This window comes from Sciurus vulgaris (assembly GCF_902686455.1).
Source record: "Sciurus vulgaris genome assembly, chromosome: 13".
In the NCBI taxonomy this organism is placed as follows: Eukaryota; Metazoa; Chordata; class Mammalia; order Rodentia; family Sciuridae; genus Sciurus; species Sciurus vulgaris.
Window position 1 is genome coordinate 51,918,084 of NC_136474.1, and position 7,872 is coordinate 51,925,955.

Consider the following 7,872-nt stretch of genomic DNA (forward strand, 5'->3'; position numbering starts at 1 on the left):
GAAAACTGTCTTCCCCTCCCACTAGGCAGGTGGCACGTTACATGTCTTTTTATCTCCACGGTACCAGGCTGTTCCAAGGCAGGGAAAATACCTTATTTCTGCATTTTACTCCTTGAGGTTAATTTGTTCATCGAGTACCAGATGAATGATCACGCTCACTCATTCCCTAAGTTTTCCAGAGGTGTCCCACAAGGACACTATCAGCGAGATAAGGCTGTTTAGTCAGCTTCATTTTCCCTACTGCCCACCCCATCTCTCACACTCTGCTGATCTTCTGCACACCCAGTTTACATCTCAGGCAAGTGGCTATGGTAGGGTCAGGAGCCTGCACCTCTTGTTTGTCGTTGTATGAGGTGATGGTAATCAGTATTAGTTTGGGGTTTCCCTTCTTCTCAGGTCTATTGGTTAAAATAAATTCACCTCATTTGCAAGTGATGTTCTCTGGCCTCATTTTTAGTGGATGAGCGAAAAAGCAATGGCCTAGCAATATCTAAAATCAGCATCAGCAAATATTATTTTCCCTACCGTAATTGAAATGGAAGGATTAATAATCCACCCTATCTCACAGGCTAAGAACTGGCCTCTGCTAGCTCATGGAGAATACAGCAAGTCTACAGGACAGTGGCTTGAACTTCAACCAGCCCTGGTGCTCAGAAATCATTTAAATTACCCCTGTGGCATATGAAAACACACACACACACACACACACCACATACACACACACACACACACACATACACATACACTGTAAGGATTATTTCTGGGTCTCTTTATTCTCCTCTTGAGTTCTACCCAACTTTGAAACAAACTTGCCTTCCTATAACAAACTTAAAAGTCAGTTAAACCCACACAAGACAACCGGGGTGAGAGTCCATCTTTCCTCTTCTCTCTGAATCTACATTCAGCCTTCCTTTCATACTAATTTTTTTTCAGATGACCTGGTCTAATGCCTTTTTTTTTTTTTTTTTTTTTTTTTTTTTTTCCTTTTTTTTAGAACTGTGGATTGAACCCAGGAGCACTTAACCATGAAGCCACATCCCCAGGCCTTTTTTATTTTCTATTTTGAGACGGGGTCTCACTAAATTGCTCAGGACCTAAGTTGCCGAGGCTGGTTTTGAACTCACAAACCTCCTATCTCAACCTCCTGAGCTGCACCACACACCTGGCTTATTGTTCGTTTTTCAGCCAACCTCATCAAGTGAAAGTCTTCCATCCTCTCACAACTTCTACTCTCTCAGCCCTTATCTCTCCAGAATCTTTAATCTATCACTCTATTTTCTCATATCACTCTGCTTTTCAAACATGCAGTTATTCTATTCTGTTTTTTTCAAGTAGCATTCTCAAAATGAATACTGCATTACAGCAACACATATCCTGGGTACTTGTTAGAAATGCAAATTCTTGAGCCCCACCCCAGAATTACAGATTGAGAAAGTCTTGGGTGGAGCTCAGCAATCTTGTTTAACAAGACCCCCAGGAAACTCTGATGTGTTCAGTTAGAGAACCTCTACTTCCTCAGGTGTCTTCTCTGGAGTTACTTTCAGATTCTCTTCCTACTTTATCTGTCCAAGGACTCTATCAAGTCATCGCCATCTGTTACTCTCACCTCTAATTTTATAGACTCACCTGAAATCCCACTTTCACAGACCACCAGATTACTAATATGGTCTGAGCTACATGGTAGAACACACAGTGAAAGTAGAGACAGAAAACCTGGCTTGAAATAGCGGTTTACTGTCGTTGTCGTCTGTCTGACTTTGTGACTTGGGTAAATTAATTATTTATTGGATTATTGTGGAGTTTAAATGAGATAGTTATGTGAAAGATTTCTGCACAGTAAGTAGTATAAACTTAAAAATATTTTCTGAATACAAATTAAGATGCTATTATACACATGTAGCATATACTTAAAAAAAGACTTTCAGAGATTTCATGGGTTGTGTGTTAAAAGATGCATTTTTAAAAAACTTATTAAATGCTCATTTACATGACAACTCTTAATGGCTTCAGAAGAACCATAATGTTCACTAGGTCAATTAAGCATACTTTTAAAAATTGCTAAATAGATACTTTATATGGTGCCAAATAATCTGTGCTAATTTCAAATGGAATTTCCATACTACTTTTTATCTTCCATATTGTTTGAATCTTGTTATTTTTTTAATTTTTTAAATTTTTTTTGCTGTACAGAAAACAAACAAAGCAATAACAAAGCAAAGAAACCCTGCATAATAGTGGTTTTTCTTCTCATTCTCTTGGAACTGAAATCAAATGAAATAGATTATAATAGAGACTTAGGGGCTGGGGTTTTGGCTCAGGGATAGAGCACTTGCCTAGCACATGTGAGGCACTGGTTTTATTCCCAACATCACATTAAAAAAAAAAAAAAACTAAAACTAAACTAAATAAGCAAGGGTATTGTGTCCCTCTACAACTAAAAACATTTTTTTAAAAAAAGAGAGAAACTTAGTGTGTATAAAAGAATAATCTGGGTGGGATGTAGCTTAGTGGGAGTGTGCAAGGTTCTGTGTTCCATTTCCCCAGAACAGCAAAAGAACAAAGAAAATTAACATTTTTTAAAAGTTATAAAAGAATAATTTCTCTACCCTCTTTAATCTCCATAAATCTGGCCTCCACCTTCATAGTACCGTAAGAGCTGCTTTTGTTGTTGCTCACCAATTGAAAGAACCCTGAAGATCTTCTGAGCATCCTTCTGATTCTTTTTGTGTGTTCCTTGCCCCCCTTGGAAATAGTGACTGTGTGATGGGGGAATGTTTTTGAGACAGCAGCAGTGTTTCCTTTTTCCCCTCTGAGTTTCCTCTTTTGCCTCCCCACACACACTGCTTTCCAACAGGCTGTTGGCCTGGGTTCATGGTCCCAGAGGAGAAGTATGACCAGGTATAAGGCAGAAAGAAGACCGTAAGTCTCTGGCTTCCATTTTTATTCAAGAAGCCCAAGTTCTTGGAGAAATTGAAAGATTGTAACAGAGATATAAATTAGAAGAATCAGGCATTTTCCCTTGGGTCTAGACAGACACCTTCTCTCTGAAGTAAAGAAGAAAGTTCTCAGATGAAGGGAAAGAGTCAGTAAGTGTCAAAAATAGGGTTTTGGTAAGTTTGGGGACCAAGAGAGCAAAGAGACTCTGCACCCTCCTTCCTTATAGTGTCTGGGCACCAGACACTTTAGGCTCCCTGAGGGGATGTGCTGCCTGCCACCTCTACACTGATGTAAAGAGCTCTGTGGGGAGTCCTGGGCTCTCCTATCATGGAGGAAATCCATGGACACAGTTTCCAGAGTGGAAGAGGAGCCACAAAAGCAGTAATGGGGTTATGACATTGATGACCCATAATCAAATGAGAATGGGAACAGACCTCCTAAGGATCTGTCATAGTTTGAATCTGGAATGTCCCCCAGTCATGTGTTGGGCAATGCAGTAATTTTCAGAGGTGAAAAAATTGGATTATGAGGGCTCTGACTTCATCAGTGTGTTAATCTACTTGATGGATTAATAATTTGAATGGCCTGCTGGGTGGTAACTGTAGGCAGATAGGGTATGGGTGGAGGAAGTAGGTCACTGGGGCATGGGCTGGGCTATATCTTTCCATGGTCCCTTCCTCTCTTTCACTCTCTGCTTCTTGGCTACCATATGCTGAGTAGTTGTCTCTACCTTGCCCTTCCGCCATGATGTTCTGCTTCATCCTTGGGTCCAGAGCCATGGAGTCAGCCAGCTATGGACTGAGACCTCTGAAAGTGTTAGCTAAAACAAACTTTTCCTCCTCTAAGTTGTTCTTGTCAGGTATTTTGGTCACAGCAAGGAAAATCTAATACAGGATCACCTAAGGCCATTTCTATAAGCTCTTTGGAGCTTTTCAAACTCTGGAGGAGATAAGAACTCTAGATTGGGCAAAATTAAGTTTCAACGTCTCTTGCAGAATGGAGGTTCAAGTGGAAGTTAATTTGAATTACATAGTAATAAAATTATACCTATTTTATAAATTGTTAGTGGACTACAGTCATTATGTAGGAGTCTCCCAGTACTATGTAGTTTATTTCTGTTCTGACAATACTATACCCACTCTCACTATAGGTACCCAAATGTGCTCAATGAAAGGCCGCACCCATAGGAAGGCTTCCAGAATAGTTTTTCATCAACAATTTCTAATGCACTTGAGTGTAGATTCCAGCAGTTATTTCTGAATTCTTTTAGCTTTATTTGCTCTTCAACTCTCACCCCATCTGTACTCCTTGCTCTCAGGTGGTCCATTTTTGGAGAGTATGTGTGTGCCTGGTATTGTACTGAACACAGGAAATGCAGCAACCCCTAGGACAGATGTGGCCTCCTGGAGGTTGTGGTGTAGTGGGGAGACAGATATTTTAAAAGATAATCCCACTAACCTTGCACTTATAATCAGTTAATTGAATATGCATAATTAAGAAACATGGAAGCATGTAATAGGGAGACCCTCACTAGACTAGGGGTCCAAAGTAGTCCCCCCCAGAAGCAGTGGCATTTAAGGTGAAGTATGAAGAATGAGTCAGCATTAGAAATGAGTCAAAACTAGGCAGGCTAAGACAGAAGAGGATGAGGGGTTTGGGGCAGGCTAGGTTGGAGAAAACCCAAGCTGGTGGTGATCCAGACTGATGATAATAAGGACTGCCTCTGCCAAGAGGAGTACCAGAAGAAGTGATGGGTTTGAAATCCTAGTATTCTTTTTCTTCCCTCCTTTCCACCTTTCTAAATCAGTCAGCATGTGCTCCAACCATTTGTCTGCCTATCCCATTCATGGATTTGAAATGACTTGCGAAAAAAAATAAAGGGAAAATAAACCCAATGAATCATTGCAAGATGAAAACAGAAAGCAAGACATAAAAAGGAAGACAGAAACTGTATTTAACTATCTTCATTGGGGTGCACTGTAGCAATTGTGAGCCTATCCTAGCTCTGGGGTACAAATTCACCCATGCCTTCACCTATTCACACTTCCCAACCTCCTTTAAAGGAGGAAAGCGAGTCCCATCCTTCACGACCAGCATCTCTTTCTTGCTGGAGTCCAGAAGTTTCTACAGATCTACAACTGCAACTGAGAAGACTAGAGATGGCAGGGAAGTTCCTCACACTTAGTGTGGGAAGAAGGAGAAGTGAAGGGCTGACCTGTTCCAATGAGAGTTTGTTAGAGCCAAAGAAAGGAGTCTTTAATTTCAAAATTGTAGAGCCATTAACTTTTCTTTAGAACCAAGCTGAAGTTTGCTTATCTTGGTGTACACCAAAACTGCAAAGGAAACATCAACTGTCCCTCCCACTCTGAATTACCACATACAGGAATATAATGTGGGTAAAGAAGAGGAAGCGTGTCTCTAAGTTTCCTACAAACTGCCCCTGATAATCACACGTATAATCCATCTTTATAAACTATCAGTGGAGCCCCAGAGTTTCATATTTTTTCAAGGTACATATAAGAAGCGCATGAGGAGAAGGAAATAAAAGAGAGTGATGTCAGAGACTTACTCGTCCTGATAATTCCTCAAATTGAAAATACCACAACTCGAAACTACATCTCCCCTCCAGAACATTCTAGCTTAGCAGCACAGTACATTGTGGAGTGTTGGTCATCTCCCCTCCTGATCTTTGGACTGACAGGGTGGTGCGTCTACTGTCTAGCATCCAGAGAGAGGATCAGATCTCAACCCACAGCCTGGGAAATGATCAAAATTCAAAACTTGAAGAATGATTCCTACTGTATGTATATCTCTTTTACACTGTCACAAAACACCATAAATCCAACCGTCCCACATTGGGGACTGTCTGTACCTCCAGATTCACATAAATTCCCCAATCTCCACAGCCATTTTTTTGTTACTGTTTGTGGCACAGTGTTTCTTTACATGTGACAGAATAAACATCTTTGCACCATAGGCACTCTGTGATAAGCTCCTGGGACTGTATTTCAGTGGGATTCACTTGATTAAAATATTGCTATCAGACTCTTTATCTAGAAGATCAAATTTTTAATCAGAGACCTCTACTTCAAGCCCTCATTTTCTTCTATAATCTTCTGAAAGACTTAACTGTCAACTAGCTTATGTCATGATTTCTTAGCTTTCCACTATTTTCTTTCCTTTTTGGTAACATGATTTTTTTTTTTAATGAGTACTCTCCCTAGGGAATTAATTATTACCTTGAGGAGTATGTTCATATATCTCCATCAAGATAACTTAAAATTTCTCACACTCCTGACAGACACACTGTGTAGCTTTTAAAATCATGTAATGTATGTATGGATTTTTTTCAAACTCTACTGAATCAGAAAAGTTGATTTGGGAGATAAGACTTCTCTTTCTGTCTTTATTCCCCCTTCTCCCTTACTCTCTCTGTTAAACATAGAAATCAATCTGTGAGCCACCTGTGCAGGAGCACACAGACTCATTGCAGTCCTGGGTGAGAAGATGCCTGTATCCAGGAAGAAGGAGGCTCACTGAATTGGGGACTCATCCCCACAGTGAGAGGAGAGGAGGCTTATGCCCACTCTGCCTGCAGTTATAAATCTTGTAGGCACCTGCTAACCATGCAGTAAGCACCTCACAGAGAAACAGTGGCACACCCAGTTGCCATAGTCACATGAGGAAATACAGTGAAGTGAAGGAGAGGTCGCATTCTCCAAGAGAGCAGCAGCTGTGGTTCTCATGGAGGCTGCTCTTCATGCTTAGCTCATAGCAGATCAGAACTTGTTATGGTACAAATTGAGAAAAATGTCATGAAACCTGATACTGGGCACTTGGAATTATACGCAGAGACAGGAGCTAAGGAGAGAGCAACAGGGACCTCAGACTCATGCTCTGCCACTTAAAATTTGGGGTTGTGGGTACACATCTGGGGAATACTGGGGAGGACACTCCATAGTTATTTCCTGCCTTGAGGTAGAAGGCAGCCTGAAGTAGTGATAACCTCGTGTGGCCTCGCAGCACGGGCATCCCTGGGCCCCGCTTGAGATGGCCTGCAGACCTGGCTCACTGCAGGTATGATTTCAGGTCAGCAGTCTAACCTCCGAGTTCAGCTTCCTCCATGTAACTATCTGGATATTGTAGTCAACCTACACTGGGATTCAGAGGCAGGGCGCAATGATGGAATTGGGGGACATGCTCCCTCCTCACCCCAGAGTTTTGCATGAGTTCATTTTCATGTAAGGAAGAAGTTTGGTTCCTAAGAACCCTATATTCTAAGAATGATAAAAAGACTAACTTATCTTCCTCAGTCAATGCGAGGCCGAGTGAAAGGCTATGGGCAGGAACTAAAGTTATTTTCCCAAAGGAAGGATTGCTTTTCCCTCCATCTCTCTTCGCCCTCCCTCCCCCTTCTCCTCCCTCCCTCTCTCCCTCCTTCTTTCTTCCTTTCCTTTCCTCACTTGGGTGAATGAGCAATGCAGTTCAGAGCCTGCAGCACCAAAAGACAATTGAAGGCTGAGGAGAAACATCCTTTCTGTCTGCAAAGATGTCATCAGTCTTCAACACAGTTAACACTGAAGGAAACCTGATAAGTTTAGTGGCAGGGGTTTGGAATATTAGCACATCAGGAAAGGACTTCAGGTAGAGAAACCAAGTTCCAAAAAGACCCCTGGCAGCAGGGCAGTGACAAGATGTCTTCCTTAATGGCCAGAGGGCAGAGGATGCCTTTCAAGATGCTGAAGCAGAATGACATGAGCAGATTAATCATGGTGGTGGGGTGATACCTCCAAATCGCCCCAGTAGCCAGTGTAGAAGAGGATGGGGATCCTCAATAATGCAGGTGGAGCCTCCAAACCAACAACCTATAAGCATCAATATCAGCACGGTCTCATTCACACCTGCAGGTTAGTGGGATCTGGAGGCATTCAGGTG